The sequence below is a fragment of the Pan troglodytes genome, chromosome 12 (genome assembly GCF_028858775.2).
Source record: "Pan troglodytes isolate AG18354 chromosome 12, NHGRI_mPanTro3-v2.0_pri, whole genome shotgun sequence".
NCBI classification, from domain to species: Eukaryota; Metazoa; Chordata; class Mammalia; order Primates; family Hominidae; genus Pan; species Pan troglodytes.
The window spans coordinates 87,675,152-87,698,471 of NC_072410.2; the positions used below are offsets into that span (position 1 = coordinate 87,675,152).

Here is a 23,320-nt window from a genome sequence, read left to right on the forward strand (position 1 = left end):
AAGATAGAAAATCAGGCTTCCTGTTTCATAGTACTCTTGATTCTGAAAGTCTTTCTATAGTTTTAATGTAAAATTGCTAGAAAAAAGTTAATACTTGCTTGACTGGAATTTTATTTCAAAATTTAGTTATCACTGTCAGGGAAGTGTGACTTTTCTCTGAGTGTTGTTAAAATTATTAAAATACTTGGAGAAAGCAACTTTTTTTTTCAGTTTGTATCTATTTTCAGTATGTTAAGTCTTCTATGTAAATAAAGTTGAGTTATATTGTGCTTTTAGAAATAAATTCAATATTTGTTATAATTTAACAATAATCTATCGAATACACATTTTTAGTATCAGAGAAAATACCTAAATGTGAAAGAAAATCCATGTACAGCAATAGATTACAATTTCACTGTGGCAACAGAGCATAATAGGTAAAAATGAATATGAGTAACATTTAAAACAAATAATAGACATGTATATGAATAAATGTTTAAAATAAAAATACAAAGCAGTGCTTTTTCAGCTTTATTGAAATAAAATTATGATACAAACTGAACATAATTAATGTATACAATTTACTGAGTTTGAACATGGGTATCCACTTTACCACCACTGCAAAGTATAAATATATCCATCCCCTCCAAAAGTTTCCTTGTGTCTCTCTTTGTTTGTTTGTGGCAAGAACATTAAACATAAGATGTACCCTTTTAACAATTTTTAAATGTACAATACTTTATTGTTAACTATAGGTGATATGTTGTACAGCAAATCACTGGAATTTACATACCTTTTATAACTGACTTCATACCCATTGAACAGGATTAAACATATCCCCCTTTCTTCACTCCCTGGTAACCACCAATCTATTGTCTACTTCTAGATGTCTCACATAAGAGGAATCCTCCAGGATCTGCGCTTCTGTGACTGAATTATTTCACTAAGTAACATCCTCCACATTCATCCATGTTGTTTCAAATAGTAGAATCTCCTTCTTTTTTAAGGCTGAATAATATTTCGTTTCCCTCTATAACATTGAAAATATTTAGAAATTTCTAATACTTTGGTTGAATATCTTGCTTTTAAGAGTACCACTTTATTTATTTTGCAGATGTTAACAAAAAAGGAAGGCCTTTAATGAAAAGTTTATATATCATATAAATTTATAAATATCTATATATTATGTACACAAAAATGATAAATATATATCATGTTTACATATATAATTCATATATAACATAAGTTTATATGTATAAACTTCATTATATAACTATAGAGAGAGAGAGAGAGGGAAAGGGAGAAAGAGATGGATCAGGTTTCCAGCAACTTTGAGGCTCTCTGTCAGAAATCATCTATTTTTCTACAATTGTTGGAAAATACTATTTTTAAACTTATACAAATAAAATTGTCAGTGTTCCTAATAGTCACTCTAAAGTACTGTATATCTTAATTTGATTTCAAAACGCTAACTGGATAACACAAATTCCATTCCATATATCATGCCTTACACTATACAGACACACATACAAGCCAGTGAACGTCATAAAGCCCTCCCAAAAGGATGGTGTCTTTGTTAAAGGAGGTATCTCAGATAATGATATATAACTTCGTCTTTTTATTTGCACCTCAATGCACTATAAAAGACTGATGATGACTAAGACTCATACTTTCCTTCATAAGTGGGAGAAGACAATAATGAAAAAGGGGATATGAAAAGAGAATCAATATGAATCTTAGCTAAAGTAAAGAACTTGCTTCGTTGGGTAAGAGATATAGTTAGCAAGGTCCATTGTGCCTTTACTTGTGGAAGGCAATGACTAAACTTTATTCTGTAGAATAACACTTGTGAAACTTTGGACCACCTGCTTTCTAATCACCCTGAAGTAATATTTAAGAAGCAATATTGGCCAGACAATCTTTTCAAACAGAGTATCTAGAGTTGTTTCTAGATATTTAATACCTGCATTTAAATCAAATGCCCAGGTGATGTTTATATAATATACAGATGCTGAACCACCCTTATAAATTTTTGGAAATACTGAAGGTTTATGAACATGGAAGAACACTTATGACACATATGTTTTGAGAACATAAAACTGATTATAGACTGGATGGATGGAGAAAAGGCTGGAAAGTAAGAAAAGCAGTTGATCATGTGCAAAGGTTGTACCTAGACTGAGTTGTGTCAGGATCAGTGCAAAGGGTGAGATGAAGTGGAAAAATATTTCATTAGGTGAATCGACTGTACCAGAAGGAACGTATCATTTAGCTGAATCAAGGGAGACTTTAGGTTTCACATCTGAGTGACTATAAGGTGATGTTGACATTTGTGGAAGGAAGACCATCATTACTAAGAAATAATGAGGTTCTTTGTTTATCTGGTCAATATTTATCCACATAATCTAATTTTCTTATTTCTGTTTGAACTTTAGACTTCAATGACTTAATCATTTAATTATTCATACCTGATTATTTCACATTCAAATTTATGCCATTTATGTTTCTCAGAACAGAAAAAAATAAACTAACAACCGAAAACTATTAGTTAATACATATTACCTAAAACAAATCAGAATACTGGATTAAAGATTATTTTACATGCTGTTGTATAAAAAACTGCATTTTTATGGTCTGCAAAAGTAAAAGAAATAAGTGCATTAACTTGATTTCTCTGTTACTGTTAAGAAATGCATCATTCATCCTTCCTTCTAAATCTGTTACCATTTGATCTGGCCTTTCACTGACCTTAATTTCTCTGGGAACAGGCTCTTGTGAAAATGCTTCATGTCATGTTTGCTCAAGGAAATAGACAAGTGAGAAAAAAAGTTGTAATAAAGGTTTAGTAAGGAACTAACTGACATTAAAACAGCCTATTCTTTTCAAAATCTTGATTATTGGCCAGAAAGTTCAGAAAAATATTAGAAAATAATGTAAAGGTTGATGGGGAAAAAGAAAGGAATAAAATGATGAAGACTCACTTTCATTCTTTAATTTTTTTTAACTCGAGGAACAGTAAACTCTGGGTAAGAAAATACTCTATATAAGAATTCATTTCCTCAAAACCTGAGTGTGAATATGTATAAGTTTAGCTTTATAAACAACTAAAGTATGATCAGTCTGTCTTACCTTTAAGATCTTCAATTTGCTGTCAACACTTTTTGTTGTTTTAGAGAAGACTCTATCAATATGCTGAATAAGCAGTAAATTCATTGCAGTGCTTCCCAAGTGCTCCTATTTCACCCTGGAACACTTGACGGGAGGTATTAAAATGCAGCCAGGCATAAAATATATTCATATAAATTTTACATATTTTAAAGCATATGTGATCATGAGAGAGAAAATGATGCATATGTAAGAGTAGTCAAGGGACTCATGTAAGAAGAGTTTCAAGAAATTAGGATAAAAAAAACTTTCAACCTGCCCTCCCCTATTGTCTGCCTCCTTCATATATATGCATATTTTGTTATCTAGATATAGTTATGACTATTAATCAGCATACTGGGGTTAATTTCCAAATTCTGAGTACAATAGAGGATGTAGAATATTGTATTTATTGGGAGAGATAAAACTGGAAAGAAAAGAAAAGAAAGAAAAAGGAGTATTGTTACAATTGACAATGACACAGCATCCAGGAATGAGAAAACATTAAAAAGTGTTGGTTTATCATGCCACTTTATGCTTTCATATTAATGTGGCTGAGCTGTGATAGAGATACTTGGAGATAGAGAGTCCAGAAATAGTAAAGGCCAAGTGTAATTGCTCTCTGAGGCTTACACACGAGGAGGGTACTATTGGCCCAAAATAGAGATTCCAAACAGATCTGATATTAAAATATGAATCACATTTGGGTCAGGAATTCTATCCCAAATCTGGAGGTAGTAAATGGAAACACAGGTCTCTATCCAAGTGGTGAAAATATTCAAGCGAAGAGTTTTAATGTTCAAAAGGGTCCATATTAGATACAATAAAGTCTCAGAAAGTTGAGGCCCAAGAGATTGGTCCCTGGGTCTCCCTGGTCCCTGTTCCTTGGAAAAGGACCGGTGAAGTTGAAACGAAATTACCATCTCCAGGCAGGAGGCTAACAGAGCTGGACCAGTACCTGGAAACCAGGCTATGAGATGTCAGAGAATAAACATCACATCTTACTCTCATATATATATTAAGTACCTGGAACATAGCAATTTAAAATGTTTGACAGAAAAAAAAATAATGAAGCCAAGAAAGAAATTAAGTATGGACCAGGCCTATATGTGAATGATTACAATTTAAAAAAATGAAGATTAATATATATGCTTACAGTTTATGCTTACCCGTACACAGTGTGATTTGCAAATTAGCCTTAGTAGCTGAAGACAACAGGATAAATTTCAGAATCCACTCAATTGAGAGACTGAGCTTCCCTGCATATCTTCTGCTTTAGTCAATATGCAGAGTAGAAGTCTTCAGTTGGAAACAGGAAAGCTAGTTGGAGAATCATGGACTGACATATCAAATCCTAGGACTTTCTTGATTCACTCTGGTACATACTTATCTTTATTTTCTGGATCCATGTGGCTATCCATCAATGTACATCCATCAAAATCTGCCAAAAATAACTACATTTGTAGAAATAATTAGAAAAAGATTTTTCTTGTATCCAAAATTATCCTTTAGAAAAAAAGAAGATTGCCTTATAGAGCTCCTCATGAAATAGAAAGTTTTATCAATTGGTTTATTTTCAACAACACACTAGTGCTTGAGTTAGACCTTGCAGGACACTCCTTGCTACTCAGTGTGGACCTTTCAGATCCTAGTATTAGCATCATTCAGGAACCGATTGGGATTGCAGTGTCCCAGGCCCACTCCAGTCCTACTGAGTGAAGATTTGCATTTTCTTAAGATCCTTAGGGGATTCACATCCACATTAAACTTTGAAAAGCAATGGCCTATTAATTAGTGTTGGCTTAGAATTATATAGAGGTTTTCTGACTAAATCAAGTAGGAGGCCAAGAAATTTAACAGAGATTTAGTTATTTTTCTTTCTTAGTGTTGTAGTTTCACAACTGAAATCCTTTGTGTCAGTCTCTGTGTGTGTGGTGGGGGCGCGGGTATGTGTGTATGTGTATAATTTTTCTCTCAACCATAGTGTTTGAATAAATAAGAATAAAGACTTGATGGGCCGGGCGCGGTGGCTCAGGCCTGTAATCCCAGCACTTTGGGAGGCCGAGGCGGGTGGATCACCAGGTCAGAAGATCGAGACCATCCTGCCTAACATGGTGAAACCCCATCTCTACTAAAAAAATACAAAAAATTAGCCAGGTGTGGTGGCGGGCGCCTGTAGTCCCAGCTACTGGGGAGGCTGAGGCCGGAGAATGGCATGAACCCGGGAGGTGGAACTTGCAGTGAGCCGAGATAGTGCCGCTGCACTCCAGCCTGGGTGACAGAGCAAGACTCCGTCTCAAAAAAAAAAAGACTTGATGATAAAAGGAAACTCACACCCTTGTTCAGTGTAGTGGAAACAACAGCAAGCAGTAGGACTGTAACTAATTGCAGATTTGGAGACTGAAGCTCCATCTCAAGGAGGCTACTGACACAACCCATTCAAATTGGAGCCATCTAAGAATGCAGCCCCCGAGTTGCCAGATCTTCAGATTTTTCAACATATAAAAAGAAATTGTTTCATGCAAAATTGTTCACTTGTATTTACATTTAATTAAATGTTATTTAAGAAAGAAAATAAAAACTACCCAGATCAACACTTCATGGACCATAAAGAGTCCAATGTTCAGGTTACTATTTTTTATCTGTTTTAGTATTGTTGAGTACCTACTTATTTGAAAATCCATGCCGTGTATTGATGTTGATATTTTCTTATATTATTTTAAGTCTACCCTTAAAATAATACCCAAACCTATTCTTAGGAAACCTAATTTGAAGTCTTTGGTGTCAATAAGCTTCATAGTAATATTTGCAGGCTCTCTTTCACAAATTATATATATCTATAAACTTGTATTACCATTTATGTTTCTCTGAAACTGCTTACACAAAAAATATTTCAGAATTTCATTTATTGCAAGCTTGATATGTATCAGTCACTCTTTTATCACTGTAGAAACTCAGTTAATCTTCAAAACAACCCTGAGTAAGCAGTATTGTTTTCTCTGTTTCACATTTAATTGAATCAAGGTCGAGGGTGGGGGGAAAGTATTCAGAAAAAGAGAAAACAGAGACTTCCTTCCTATTAACTCGGGACAGCTGAAGTCTCCAGGCTATCTAGGTGGTTTCTAACTTCTAGAGTTGCCAGAGGCCATCTTCCCACCTAGGCCAGCTTAAGTCCTGGAGCCAGTCAAATCTCTCTGGCAGCTAGATCGGTGCCTATCGAATTTCAGCCTTTCTTTCTTCTAAGGGAGGGCAGATATCACACATTTTCTCACTGTAAGAGTCATGTCTGACACTCCTATTAACAAAAGACAAATGAAAAGCATGATGTACTTAATCAAAAGTTTTGATTTATTTAATCAAAATCGTAATAGATTCATTTAATCAAAAGTTTATAGCAGCCTTCAGAATGAAGACCCAAAGATACCGGAAAAACTATTTATTTTTATGCTTAGATTCAGTGAAGAATGGATAGCCATGCAGAAATATGATTGGACACAAAGGGTCTGATCTAATGCTAGCAGACTGAGGGGTAAACCCAATAATGCCTTTCTGTTCAGATCCTTCTGGACCTGTCTGTAGCATTCCTTCCTCCCATGTATGGGGAAGAGCTCCTTGGAAATGAGGGTCTTATGACCTACTATTGGAAAAAGATTATAACTAGAACTGCAGGCATATACAAAAAGCAATTTTGAGAGGATTTCAAAAAGTAAACCAAACCAGAAAAATCTGAAGAGGTGACTCATACGATTGTATTTCCCAGTTTTTATTTGTTGTCGTTGTTTTGGTCCTATTTTAACTCCCTGATATGACCATGCAACAAGCAGAAGGCAGCTTCAATGGAAGCAAAAACTCCAAGAGAAGCTTTTCTTTTTGTACAGAAGGTGAAGAAAGGGAGTACTTGGAAGAAGGTAAATATGGGAAAATCTGCCTGTTTTCATTTTTTTCTTTTTTATTCTCTTATAGTTTGGCCCTAGAGGCAGGTAAGCATTTTGAAGTTGCAGCTGCCATAGCAGCATAGAAAACTAAAGCTCCAAGAAAAACCCACAGTTTGTTGTGAGAGAAGAGGTAAAGGGACCTCATAAGACAGAGTATGAAGAGTGTTCCTTATAAAAGAGAACTGAAGATAAAACATCCCCTAAATCGGTGTATGAAATGGCCAAGCTCTCATGCTCAGGATATGTCCAACACTTGCAGGCTATAACTACATCAGCATAGCAAATACATGAAAAATAAACAATCATATAAACCACTGCTCAAAGTCCCAACAGTGCTACGTGCATGGAGCAAACCTAAATTAGCGCAGAATAGGTTTTGAAAACTGAGTTGGTGCTAGTACTGCTGTCCACAGAAAGAAGACAAAACTGTGGTCTAAAACCACCTGGATTAATTGTCTGCTAAAACAAGACTAAATAGAATGAAACAAAAAGTTGGTATTCTTCAGAGATTTTTAACAAGACCTAGAATCTCACAATTTAGTATTCAAAATGTTTGAGATACCACCTAAAGTTATTAACACACAAAGAATTAGGACAATGTGAGAAGAGGGAAAGGGAAAAGTAGTCATTTCTCAAAGAAAAAGCAATTAATTGAAACCAACCTCGAGATGATTCAGATGTGGGAATTATCAAGGACTCTAAAGCAGCTATTATAACTGTGCTCCATCAAGTACAGTTATAATCCTGAAATAGATGAAGAGATAGACATTCTCAAAGAGACACAGAAACTTTAAAAGAAACAAATGCTAGTTTTGACATAAAATATACAACATTGGACATAAAAATTTCACTGGATACCCCTAATAACACAATAAAGAAGACAGAGGAGAGACGTGGCTTTAGGATAGAGAAGCAGAAATTATTTCATCGAAAGCACAGAGAGAATGAAGATTACAAATAATAATAATAATGAAAAGGCAAATAAAACTGAGTCTTGGACCTGTGGACAATATTAAAAAGGCCTAACAAACATAACTATGGAGTCCCAGAAGGAAAGGCCATTGAGTTGATTCAGAAAATTTATATGAGGAAATAATGACTAAAAATTCTAAAATTTTATGAAAAATATAAACTTACCATGTCAGGAAGCTTACAAACTCCATACGAAAAAACTCCAGAAAACCATGGTCAGAAGAGTACTATGAAAGCCTGAAAACCAACGCAAAATATTGAAAGTAGTCAGATAAAAATTACATATTATATGCCATGAAATAAAAATACAAGTAATTATGATTTTTTCATTAGTAACCATGGAGGCAAGGAGACAGTGGAACTTCTATAAAGTAATGAAAAGGAAAGCACTGTCAACCTAGAATTCTAAATCTGGCAAAAATATTCTTCAGGAATGAGGCGAAATAAATACATTCTTAAATAAAGGAAAAGTATGAAAAATTTTCAACAGCAAACATGCTATAGAAAAAATGCTAAAGCAAGTTCTTTATGCTGAAGTGAAATGCTACCACAGGGAAACTTAGAACTTCAAGAGGAACATAAACCAGTAAAAAGTAGTAAAATCTGGGTTAATCAACAGTTTTTCTTCTAATTTTTAAAAAATATAAACTGCTGAAAGCACAAGATATAACATTGGGTGGCAGAACTTCAGTGATTATAAATATAATACATAGAAAATTATAACATAAAAGGGGAAAATAAAGGGAGATACGGTTTTAAGTCTTCTACATTTTACTTGGCATGGCATAATATTAAGACTTAGTAGTCTGTGAAAGGTGATATATATATTTTTAACCCCTAAAACCGCTTAAAAAATAATAAATATTAAAATCAAATACTAAATAAAACATTAAGTTAATCTAAAGGAAAATAATTAAACAAGATTTTTCATTTAAATATTTTCATATACTTTAATATATGTATCTAAATAGGGACTGTTTAAGAGGATTGTACATTATGCATAATTTCCAAAATTACTTGACTATGTAAACTAAATGCTTAGAGGAATATAGATGTGATATAAGCACAATTTATTATTCTAGTGCAGGAAGAAAATTGTATGAGATATTCAGTTCTACTGAAAAGATGATAGCTAAGTTTTCATTCAGTTTTAATTTCATTCTTCCATGTGCACAAATGGAAATAGAATGAATTAATTATAAAGAGCTGGCACAGAACTTGACTGTTGATATTGACCCAATATATAGACAGTGTTTCTTGTGTGCCAACAGTTTATCTATATATGAGGATACAAACAATAATGCCATCAAAGCTCCTGCCCTCTGAGGCAATTACTTCCAGAATTATGAGATAGAAAATATACTTATATACAATTTAAAACTAAAACGTGTCTGATTGTATTAAGTTATGTGAAGAAAATAAAGTTGAGAAATATTGTAGAGGGTGATGTTGGATGGTAACACATGATACTAGAAATGAAGGATAAAAAGAAGGTATCCGTGCAGAAATATATGGGGAAGGTTATACCAGGGAAAGAAAGTACAACATTTAGAAGTTTGGTAGAAGAGAAGAACTGAACAAAAGACAAAACAAAAATGACCACTGAAGTAGGAAGATTTGTTGTTATTGAAATGAATGAAAGAAATCATTTCAAAAGAAGAGTGGCAATCATATTATATGCTACTGATAGATTTCCTAGGAAAGAACAGGACATTTTTTATGGCTTTGGCATAGGGTAATCATGGGTGACCTTGAAGAAGGATTCAATAAAATTGTGGATATAAAAGTTTGATTCGAGCTGGTTGCAGAGCAATAGGGACATGACTAAGTGAATGCAGCAGGTACAGACAGTTGGAAGAGCTTTGTAATTAGGCTAAACAGAGAAATAGGAAAGTAGCTGGATAGAAATATGATGGCATGATTTAATATTTTTTTAAATGAAAGCATGTTTTTGATCTGATGGGACAATACTAAGTCAATAGGGAGGTAAAATTGATAATCACAGCAAAGACAACACTGGCAAGAGAAAAGTCCTAAGTGGTATAGATTCAAAACAAAAATGGAATATTAGAGGAGGAATAGGAAGGAAAGGAGCAATCTAGGTGTAGAAAAGTGCTAAGATATATCAGTCAGGGCACTTAGATACAAATAGCAGAAATTAGCTTTCATCATTTAAGAAAAAGAGCAAATTAATACAATTGTATCAGGTAGCTCAAGGTATTGCTTGAATCCTGGAAATTTGGGTTTAGGGATATGCAGGCAAATATAATACAAAAACAATTATAATTGATCCAGGGGAGATATGCTGCTTTCAAATAACACCAAATGCTATCAACAGAGGTAGAATTAGACATTATATGGCAGTGTAGCACTCCTGAAACTTCAGCAAGAATTCAGTCTTTTCTTAAATTTTGACCCGCCACTGAGAGAGTTCTTTGTAGATGCCTTGACTCTAGAATGGGGGTATTTGATTGGTAAAACCAATGGCACAAGCTCAACATAGAGGTTTTTATGTAAATATGTGATATTCATTTCACGTATGCTCTACAGGCAATCAGTTATGAAAGAGAAATGCACATTCATAGGGGCTTAGCTATTATTACATCAGAAAGGCGACTCTCCAAGCCCAGCTGCTACAAACACTTTATAATATTTTTATCAATTATCCTGTATAATACACAATGTTGATAAATTTTCTTTTGAAATACTAAACATGATAATTAAACCTACTATCACACTTCTTCAATATCATAACTAGACTTATCGGAGTTAATGAAGTTTCTTACTAGTCAATGAAGTAAGGCAAGTAAAAAGAAAAAAAACTATAGATTACAGAGTGAAAAAAGAAAACAATTATTGTTTGTAGATAATAGGATTATAGTACATAAGAAATCTTAGGACTCAACAGCTAAATGATTACAATAATAAAAATGTATTCCATAAAAATAAGTATACATATCTCATATGTCAAATATATTTCATAAAAATAAGTATGCAGAAATCATTGATTTATAAATATTAACCAATGTAAAATAAAAAATAATAAAACGTATAAAGTCACCAAAATTTTGAAATGCCAAGAAATAAACTTAACAATATTTGCATAAGAATTTTGTGATAATCATAAATAAATGGACAGTTTTATCATGGTTATGGATAAGATACATCACTACTAAAAATATTAATTATATCTAAACTAATTTAGATGTTTAATTAAATGACAATAAAAAATTTCAATATGATTTTAAACACTGTTCTGAAATGTATATGAAAATGCAACTAATTAAGAATAGCCAAAATAATCTTTAAGGAGAATATAGATACTTTGGTAAAAACAATGCAGAATTGTATAATAAGAGCCATATAGATCACTCTAACACAATAGAGGTTACAAAAAGAGCCACACATATATGGACAACTTATATGCCATTTGAAGTTTTATATACCCCATGACCCAGTAAGTATACTCTTAAAGCCCTATAATTTTATAACCATAAGAAGAAATATAGAAGACAGATTTATTCATAATGTCCCCCATCTGGAAATGTTTCAAATGTCTATCAAGAGCAGAATTGTTAAGTGAAAGGTGGTACCTAAATGCGATGGAGTACTATACTCCATTACACTACTATATTTCATTATGCAAAAGAAAATGAATTAACTACATCTTCAAGAATCAATATGTATGTGATTTACAAATATAATATTGAGTCAATAAACTAATGGAAGAATGCATAATTATTCTGAAAAGTTAATAAACAGGCAATTTTTTAAAAAATCTTATTTTTTTTCCTTCAGGGTTAGACAGCGGCATATGATCATGAAGGAGCACACAGGGAGACTTTAAGTTATTGGCAATATTATGGTTAATTTTATGTGTCCACTTGCCTGGACATAGGATTCCCAGATAACTGGTCAAACGTTATGTGGATGTGTCTGTTGAGGATGTTTTTGGATGAGATTAACATAGTAGACCCAGTATCACAGATTGCGTTCCCTGATGTAGGCACACCGCCTACAATTATTTGAGGGCCTGAATAGAGCAAAAAGACTGACTTCCTAGAGTAAGAAGAAAATCCTTCTGCCTGACTGCCTTTCAATCTAGGACACAGGTTTTATTCTGCCTTCAGACTCAAACTGAAACATTGGCTCTTCCTTCGTCTGAAGCTGTATGTATGTATGCATGTTTTTGTGTACATATCAATAAACATACAACATTGAAACATATGACTTAATATTATTTTATTTTTAAAAACATTTAAACTTTTATTTTAGATACAGGGGATACATGTGCAGCTTTGTTACATGGGTATCTTGCACCCATGTGGTGAGCATAATACCCCATAGGTAGTTTTTCAGCCCACATCCCTCCTACCTTCCTCTTTTCTCCAGTAGTCTGCAGTATCTGTTGTTCCCATGTGTATGCCCATGTGTGCTCAGTGATTAGCTCCCACTTACAAATGAGAACATGCAGTATATTGTTTTCTGTCCCCGCTTTAGTTCACTTGAGATTATGACCTCCAGCTCCATCCATGCTGCTGCAAAAGACGTGATTTCATTCTTTCTTATGGCTACGTAGTATTCCATGGTATAATGTACAACATTTTCTTTATCCAATCTATTATTGACGAGTACCTAGATTGATCCCATGCCTTTGCTACTGTGAATCATGCAGTGATGAAACATGAGTGCATCTGTCTTTTTGGTATAATGATTTATTTTCGTTTGGGTGTATACTCTGGAATGGGAATGCTAGGTCAGATGGTAGCTCTATTCTAAGTTCTTTTAAATAACTTCAAACTGCTTTCCACAGTGGCTCAACTAGTTTACACTTCACCAACAGCGTATAAACATTCCCTTTTATCTGCAGTCTCAAAAGCATCAATTTTTTGTTTGTTTTTTACTTTTTAGAAATAGCCATTTGACTGGCTTGAGATATTATTTCATTGTGATTTTAATTTGCATTTCTCCAGTGATTATTACTGATGAACATTTTTCATGTTTGTTGGCCACTTATATGTCTTATTTTGAGAAGTATCTGTCCATATTCTTTGCTAATTTTTAAATAGGGTTATTTGTTTTTTGCTTTTTATTTGTTTAAGTTCCTGGTAGTTTCTAAATATTAGACCTTTGTCGGAATCATAGTTTGCAAATATTTTCTTCCATTCAGTAGCTTGTGTGTTTTTTCTGTTGGTAATTCCTTTGCTGTGCAGGGGCTGTAGAGTTAAATTATGACCCACTTGTCATTTTTGTTGTTGTTGTTGTTGTAATTGCTTTTGGGGACTTAGCCAAAAATTATTTGTCAAGGTCAATGTCAGGAAAAGTATGTCCTAAGTTTACTTCTGGGATCTTTATAGCTTGTGGTCTTACCTTTAAATTTTTAATCCATCTCGAGTTAATTTTTGTATATGGTGAAAGGAAAGGGAGTAGTTTCATTCTTATACATAGAATTATCCAGTTATCTCAGCACCATTTATTGAATTGAGAATTCTTTCCCTATTACTTGTTTTTGTCATTCTTGTCAAAGATCAGATGGTTCTAGGTGATCAGTTTTATTTATGAGTTTTCTATTCTGCTCCATTGGTCTATGTGTCTGCTTTTGTACTTGTACTATGCTGTCTTGGTTACTGTAGACTTATAGTGTAATTTGAAGACTGGTGGTGTGATGCCTCTGGCTCTGATCTTTTTGCTTTGGATTGCTTTGGCTACTGGGGGTTTTTCTTGGTTCCATATGAATTTTAGAATAGCTTTTTTCTAGTTCTGTAAAGAATGACATTTGTAGTTTGGTAAGAATAGAATTGAATCTATAAATTGCTTTGGGGATTGTGGCCATTTTAACATATTGATTCTTCTGATCTATGAGCATGGAATGTTTCTGAATTTATTTTCATCATTTCTAATTTCTTTCAGCAGTGTTTTGCAGTTCTCCTTGTAGAGATCTTTCACCTGCTTGTTTAAATGTCTTCATAGGTATTTTATTGTCTTTCTGGCTATTGTAATTGAAATTGTGCTCTTGATTTGACTCTCAGCCTAGACTTTATTTGTATATACAAATGCTACTGATTTTTGTACATTTATTTTGAATCCTGAAACCTCGCTAAATTTTTTTTATCAGTTCTAGTAGCCTTCGGCAGAGTCTATACAGTTTTCTAAGTATAGAATCACATTATCAGCACGGAGAGATACTTTGAGTTCTTCTTTTCCTATTTTACTGCCTTTCATTTCTTTCTCTTGCCTGATTACTCTGGATAGGACTTCCAGTTCTGAGTTTAATAGGTGTGGTGAGAATTGGCATCCTTACCTTGTTTCAATTCTCAAGGGGAACATAATGATAAGAGGTATAATCCACAAGACTAACCTAAATACATACATGCACAGAATTGGAGGACCCAGATTAATAAAGCAAGCTCTTCTTGGCGTACAAAAAGACCTAGACAACCACATGATAATAGTGGAAGACTTCACCACCCCACTGGCAGGTTTAGACAGATCTTTGAGGCAGAAAACTAACAAAGGACTAAGGAATTAGACTCGACACTTGATTAACTGAACCTAACAGACATCTACAAGACGCTCTTCCAGCAACTGCAGTATATATATTCTTCCCATCGGCACACAGTCACATACTCAGTCATGAAGTAAGTCTCGATAAATTTAAAAAAAAAATGAAATCATAGCAAGCACATTCTCAAACCACAGTGCAATAAAAACATAAATCAATAGCAAGATCTCGCAAAACTACACAAATACATGGAAATTAAACAACTTGCTCCTGAGTAACTCCTGGGTGAACACTGTAATTAAGGCAGAAATAAAAAATTATTTGAAATTAATGAAAATGGGGACACAACTTACCAAAATTTCTGGAATGCTGCTAAACTAGTATTAGGAGGTAAGTTTATAGCCCTAAATGCCTTCATCAAGAAGTTGATGAATTACAAGTTTAACGTTGTAATTAACTAGAAAAAAAGAAAAAAGAAAACCCAAAGGTAGCAGAACAAAATAAAATTAGAGAACTTAAATAATTCAGATGCAAAAATCCATAAAAATAATTAATGAAACCAAGAGTAAACTCTTTGAAAAATGAACAAGATCGACAGACATCTACCTGGAATAATTTTTTTCATTATGAATTTAGAGTTAAGTACATACTATTACAGTTTATATACTGAAAATGCTATTCACTAGGCAGAAACATTTAAGAAACCAGAAGAATGAGCTATCATACTCTGATTTTGATAGAAATGTATACTTTACAGGGTCTTTTAACATATTTGTGTAATTTAACCATGTTTTGACATTTCAAAAAGCAAAGTAGATGTAATGTATATTCCCAATTACTGATGCAATTATTTTTGTGTTGTAGTATTCTTTTAGAAAGTAAAGTGGCACTCTGGGCAGCCATATGACATATGTCAAGTAAAAAAGAGATAGTGTAGTAATTTGAAGCATTTGTTATTCAGTGTGTTTCATCATCTATCCTGTGAACCAAGAAACAATATAATTGATACAAAATTGGCTGTCCTTCATACTTCCTATTCATTTCCATATTCAAGTCAAACATATAATCTAGTTTACTTATAAATATATCTTACAAGAGAGAAACTACATTATGATCACTTCTGAGGGACAGAAATTATAACAGGATTTGTCATGTTATATTAGTAATTCAAATACCATATTTAAGAATAGTATGGAATAACTAGAACTTCCAGAACATTGAAATAGTGGCTCATTGTGAAGGTTCTGAGACAACTTTGAGAATATAATGGAAGCCATGTAATTTCTGACCAAAAATATACAAATACACAAAAATTTGCATAAATCGCAAATTGTTTAAAGATGCTCTGAAACCACTGTAGTAATGAGAGTCCATCAGCCCACTGAGATTTCAGATATGTGGTGGATTTGCCAGTGAAATAATATGTCAGAGATATGTTTCTCTCAGAAACTTTCGTCTTATCTTAAGCTAAAATTAAACTACGTATCTTGATGGTTTCCCTTTCTTTTGCCACTTGTGTTTGTTTAGAAGAAGAAAGCTTCGGCACAAAAAGGCGAATATTTACATACCAATGTTTTATGAGAACTAAAGCTCACTACCTAGATTACTGTGGATAAAAATAAATGAATATTCCGAAACAAAGAAAAGTAAAATATGTGATGAAAATTAAAAGTTTAACTCCTAGGGAAGAATTTTATTATGTGCTAGCCATTTCTGTACTAGAATTTAAGCAGATTGTGTAAGAGACTCCAGAAGAAAAGAAGGTGAGAGAGCATTTGTAAGTATACTTTTCAGGAAAGATTGGCAACTATTTCTTTTGTTTGTATGTCTCATGTTTTTATTGTGGAATACACAATACATAAGATAAAATAAAATGTATATATAGATTTTGAAGAATGATTTATGAAGACAAAATTCTTACAAGTATTTCTAAAATAACATACTGACTGTTACCTATAATAGTCTGGGTTTCCCAGAGAAACAAAACCAATAAGATGTATATATGTATAGAAAAAAATAATTATAAAGAATTGGTTCACACAATTTTGGACACTTATACATCCCAAGATCTTCAGTCAGCAAACTAGAGAGAAATATATATATACATATAGTGACATATGTGTGAAGATAAATGTGTTTAGATGAGCTAAAGAGAACAAAGCATCTCTATCTGTTTATACATATGTACATAAATGTGTATGTATATAAGTATATGTAATCATTAATTATAAACTAGAATCTCCATGCATAAGTATAGAAGCTCTAAATAATACTTTAAATTACTAGGGCATTGAAAATGATTGCACACACTCTATTGATGAGCATTTATAATGTTAGGTGCTTTACTCAAAGTACTTAATTATTTGAGAGGTAATTATGTATTTTCAAAATTTTAACATTAAATAAAATGTACTTCTCTCTAAAACTGTAATAAAAATTTATTTTTGATAACTTTGATGACATACATTATCAATACTTCCAATTAACTCTATTTGCACATATAACTTTTTCTTATTATGAATGCAGATGTATTGAGTAATAGTTCCACACTCCACAATGCTGAAGATTAGCCAATATGGTACAGACCAGACACAAGGCATATAAAATGATGCCAAAAATATGTAAATTAAATAATTTTTATTTTAGTTTGTTAAAATAATACCATTTGACATTTTTATTTTGCCTTTAAGTGTTCATTACAGATTCATAAGCTTAAAGGGAAAGTCCCTGTATACATCGTCATTTTGATGTGCATTTTCTCTTTTGTGAATGGACTTTAAAATGGCAAAGAGAAATTGCCTTGTAATATTAACAAATTGATCAGGTTTTAGTTAAATTGGGAAAAATATGTTAAAATAAGATAAATAATCCATAGGAAACTAGGGAAATAAAAATATCTTTTCATGTCACTTGAAGTACGAAGGCCGTAGATCTTTACAGTCTCACTGAGATAAATGATCTCGGTGAAAAGACAGGGCTTACTTTCCATGAAAATGTCTGACATCATGGGATTAATTTCATTTTATATAAATATATTGTTAAAGATTATATTCTGCATAAAAGCTAAAATACATTTATTTCTAAACGTAAAAGTAAATAGTAAATAAATCACTAAACATTCTAGATTTATAATGTTCTTATTTTATAGCTAGAATGGTAATTTAAAATGTTTACAATCAATGATCTCAAAGGCTTTATAGTTGATCACAATTATAAAAATACCAATACCAAGGTTCCTCATATCATTAAGCAGGAGCTAGAAAGGAAGATACGTGAAAATAAAGATCAGCTTGAAGGGAATGATATATGTAAATGTTTTTAACCATTTGAAAGTTTGACAGAAGATAACATTTATTTCATTTTGGTGCAAAAAATTTTTTCTTTGCAAAGTCAAAAAAATAGGCTGTACACATAAACACTGTAATATTACAGTATGTGCTACCTATTTTCCTATGGCGGAAACAATTGCCTCAAATATTTTGTCCATATATAAAATTATTTGTGGCATGTTTGATACCGGTTATTTGGTTACAGATAGAAGTGGAAGGTGCCATTTAAATATTTTGTTCTTGTTCCAAGAAAACATAAGACAACTCCTTTATATATGAGACAGAGGTGGCAGGAATGGAATAAAGAAAGATATTTTTAATTCTCATTTAAGACAGAATTTAATAAAATAGAATGTCACAAAAATTATAATTAGAAACAGATGATAATGCTTTTATAAATTAAATGACTAAATATTATCAGATCTGTAACCTTTAAAACATACTGTGAAATAAAATATAGAGATTAAAAAGTAGAGTTAATTTTAATTTTTCAGAAGAAAGTTTAAATAATAAAAATATAAATTAAAAATAAACACTTAAAATGATACAAGGAGAATGAATTGACTAAATTTTGACAAGTCCAGTGTTTACTCGGAGCAATCTGTCATCTTAATAATTTAAGATTTTGTTGAACTTTTGTGTCTTTTTCTAAAATTTATTGATCATATTTTAATACTCTTTTAAATAAATATTGTTAAAATTACAGTAATGATATGATATATACAGTCTAATTTGGAGAAGTATTTTTTAAAAATATTTGTTATGGAAGTTTACAACTTCCCATAACATTTTGCTCCTTTTGATGGTGCTAAATTTTCCAACTATCAACTTCTTCTCACAACATTTTTATTTTAATTTGTTCTTTATCAAGAACAGCAAAAGCACTTCTTAGATGTTCCATTCACATAACCTGTTTACCAGTGTGTTTGTGTTAATGTTTGCATATGTGTGTGTGTGTGTGTACTCTGATAATAGATGAAACTGGCATGTCCCATCTCCAAAGATACGTTTGCTAAACAGGATCAAAATCTTAGGTTCTAAAATGATGAAATGTTCATGATTGTTTAGGTTTCCTCTGGAAAATTAGAGAGCAAATAGGATGAATGTTTGCATCAGGGCCCTTGTTGTCCCTGAAGTTGAACCATGTAGTGACTGACTGCCTTGCTCACACTTTTCAAAGTAGGAAAAAAAAAAATCCTAGCATTCTGTATCGAAGATTGAGCTCACTTAGACAAACAAAATGTTTTCCATATATAATGACCCTGTATCAATCTAAATTTTTCACAATATTAAGAATTTTTAAAAACACACTGGCAGGATTAAATTTTTAAAAAGTCAAGGATGAATATCTTTGACTAAATATCTAAAACATTAAAATGTACCTAATTCTTAAGTGCAACCAAACTTGAAATTTTTAGTTGTCATTCTTTCTTGAGCTTTTAGCTCTGGTTTTGTTTGGAGTTTAATTGGTCTTTTCACCATAAAAGACTTCAGATTCATGGTGTGCTATCTTTAAAACTATTCTTTAAACAATACTGCAATTTCATTTTTCTTAATTACAATTTTCATTGAGCAGAATTAGCTCTAAATGATTTTTGACTGTTTCCAAAATTTAAACTCATTCTTAAATAGTAAAGATTCTCTATGATCATAAACATAAAAAGGAAGCAACAACCCCCAACAGTGCTATAAAATTGTTTTTATACAATGATAGCATGCTTCCAAGGTAACTGTTAGACATGGACCAGTGCTTTTGGAAATGTGCAAGTTCTGTTATATTTTTCAGGCAGTTTTATTTTATAGTGACTAATAGTAAGTAATACTATAAATAAGGAAGTATAAATTATAAATACTCTCAAACTTTTTTTGTAATAGTGGAAATAATTTGTATCTTAAGTCAGCAATTCAATTCTCCTAAATTGGAACTGCTGCGATTTAATCTAGATTGAGTTTATGTTTACTGTTGTACTTTTTAAAAAATAAAAGTGTTAAAATGCACTGGAGCATACAAGATTTCAAGAGGCATCTTTAGCATACATAAAGGAAATTCTTTGAAAACTTTAACAGCATTACGGTTAATTAAAAGCATTGCTCATCTTATGGTGAAAATAGTCTTTAAAGGATCTATCTAATTCAAAATTATTTTATCCACAAGATTTTAAAAGAGATATGCTTTTTAAAAATGTTTGCAGTATTTGGAATACCTACACTTTCCAAATGTAATTAATATATTGACAGATATATACACACATATATATATATACACATACATACATGTTTGTATATATATGTGGTTGCATATTATATTGCATATTATGCAGATTATGTGTTTGCATATATAATATGCAATATTTAGCTTTAAAGGAGAAAGTATTATAACTTTATACATGGTTGCATATGTAATATGCAATATATAATATATAATTATATATGCAACCACATATATAAAGTTATAATATTTTCTCCTTTAAAGCCAATATATACATTTCTACTGGAAGTGAAATAGCCACACAAATCAGGAACAGAGGCAGAATCTCTCAATAGAGCATCTTTCAGAGATGTTAAGGAGGGGTGGCATCTGGCAGTGACAGCACAAATGCAAGGTGAGTCCTAGCTAGCCTCATTAAGTTTAACCTTTGGTATGTCACTTAAACTTTGATACTTGGAGCTAAATAATCATGATCATGAAGAACTGACACAAATAACTGATACACCTATACACTTAATAGGAAATGTTTGGAGACATGCATAACCTGCTTAAGCCCAACATGACATCAACAAAGCCGCATCCTCATCCAGAGGAGAAAGAAGAATTGGTGCTCTCGAACAATGCCACTGCTTTCAGCTTTGTAGATCTATGGAAAGCCCATTTCTTCACAAGGTATGATTTTAACTGAATTGTTCTGATTCTGAATTTGGTCTATTGATCCTAATCCTTTTACATACATGGACATTCTCAAATGTGAAAGATTAGCTCCAATTTCAATATTTATAATTCTTGATCACTTTTTAGGTCTACAAACATCATATCAGCCAATTTAAAATGTATTTTTATTACTTTAAAAATGGCTATGTAAGGTGGAACTGATATGCTTGCCAGTAAAGTATGATAATTTATGTCATGTTGGTGGTAAATTCCAAATCAATAAATTGTTTTAGCAGGCACTCATTTTCCTTGAAATGCTAATTTCATTTTTCTGCAGTATTATGGATCTCTTATAATAACCTGAAGTTATAAATTTTCACCACTTGAAAATGAAAATAAGTTTTTTGTTATAAAATTAGTGTTTGACAAGGACATTGAAATAATGATTGTAGAAGTTTGTACTCCTTTTTGAATTCATCTTCTAGTTATTCTATGCACTTTCAATGGTATAAAATATTATTCTATACATTTTAGATTTTCAAACTGATAAAAATCTTTGAAGGAATAAAATATATTACATGATTTCACTGACTACAGTTCTTTACAGAAGATCTCAATCCTAAATACTTAAAAATTTGTGCAAACTAAGAGTCAAATATTTTCATAGTTCAGTAATAGTGTTACTATTGTTAACAATGGTAATGAACTAATAGATAATATTGATAAATTTATATTATTTTATGTGTCTAAAACAGGAATTCATAAACTGTGTATAAAGTCAGTATAGTCCCTCTGGGGACAGTAAATTGGCTTGAGGGATTGGTAAACCTAAAAATTTTGTGTGTGGATATTGGCAAATGTGAATATACACATGTTTATTTTCTGTTAAGGAACTTCATTCAATGTACAACTATACATTTGGCCCAGGAAGAATTAAGAGGGATAAGACTGACTTTAAACCTGGATGTAATATGTGGCATTCCCACAAAAGATATGATGAGAAAGAAAAATGCCTATTTCATATTATTTGCTTGACTAACTTTATAGTCAGAATGACCAGGTGTCCTTGCGTATAGAGCAGTCCTAGTTTACATACGTAGTGCCTCCTTAACTATTAGTAAAGATTGCTTTGCTCCCCAAAGTGTCCCATTTTGGAAAATAAATTATAGGATTACATTCAGGAGCACAGAATTTGAAATCAAACTATCTGGAATCAAATGTCAGCTCTGCCAGTTCCTAGCTTTGTGACCTGGCACAACTTCGTTAAACGTTTAACTTATTCATCGAAACAAAGCTATTAACATCTGCTTCATAGGACTGGGATAATTATAAGCAGACTAATGTTTCTAAAGTGTTAAGAACAGTGGTATATACAAGTAGCATATATATTTGTTAAATAACTCATTTTAAAGAAAATAAATTAAATTGGTTTGTATTGCTGTTATCAAGAGAAACCTTCCAATTTTCTACCTTCACATTATTCCTCACTGCATTACTTTTGAAACCCCATATCCTTTCTCTGCTTGTCCAATTTCCATTTTCCTTTAACTCAAATTCACTTCCTGCATAAATTGTTCCTCAATCCTCTGTGTGACTTCTTTTGAAATTTTATACAACTCTCTACGTCTATTGGTTTACCAACTGAAAGAAAGTCTCTTTTGGTATTCCTGCCATTTCTGCAATATTATACTATTGTTAGATACCAAGACAAAGTTTTTATTTTCTTTTTTAAAAAAATCTATTTTAAAAATCTAATCAGGGATGAGAAAAGTTCTTTTAGAGAACTATGATCAGATAGAAGAAACTTGGAAATAATTGCAATATTCTAATCACTACAGTAAGCTAGCCACAATGGGAATAGTCAGCCTTAGAAATAGCCACATCTTGAGACTGACAACTCAAGGAGTAGAAAATGATCTTACTTTGAATAGAGTAGACCATTTAGTTCTTGGGAAAAGAAAACAGTCTCCCTCTCTTCAAACTTCATTTTCAATTGTGGAATTACATTTTATCGCCTTTGGAAAGCCATAATGATACATCTTTATTCAGCAATAACTTCAGCAAAATAAAGAGACATATAACCTGAAAATAAGACTTATTTTGTGGCCCCAAGTTGATAAAACTGTTGCATCATTTTACAGTTTGTTAATTAATTTGGCCTCTAAGTTATAATTGAACTTTGTGAAAATAGTATTCATGAGAACATCTTAAACTCATTTAGTTTTTGATTAGAATAGTTATAGCAATTTTAGATGTGTGGAAGACAGCTTAAATATCTTTCCTTCAGGTTAAATGGAGCTAGCAGCTCCAAAATAATTCATTGGAAGTCTCTAAAATTTTTGATCACATATTTTAAAAACAATTTGTGAATTGATAAATTATAAATGTTATTTACTTAAAACTACACATTCATATTAATACAAACATTGAGTATCATTGAAACTAAACATTGTTCTTTTATTAATAATAAATATTTATAGACATAATATTTTTAGCTTCACTACTTGTGCTTCAATTTCTTCATCTGAAATAAAATATCTATACTCTAGGGTTGCTGTGAGAATTTTATTGATAAATATATATCTAGTGCCTA

The 23,320-nt window shown here is 32.0% G+C and overlaps 1 long non-coding RNA gene across 1 annotated transcript in view; it reads right to left on the reverse strand.

The window, feature by feature from the left end:
- Positions 1–1,201: 1,201 nt before the first annotated feature.
- LOC107973431 (uncharacterized) overlaps positions 1,202–23,320 on the reverse strand; it is a 336,092-nt gene continuing 313,973 nt past the window's right edge. Inside the window, exons 2-4 of the long non-coding RNA XR_001715705.3 lie at positions 8,196–8,267; positions 7,721–7,802; positions 1,202–4,577 (exon numbers count right to left, since the gene is read on the reverse strand). This is a non-coding gene — a long non-coding RNA (uncharacterized LOC107973431). The remainder of the gene's footprint in view (positions 4,578–7,720; positions 7,803–8,195; positions 8,268–23,320) is intronic.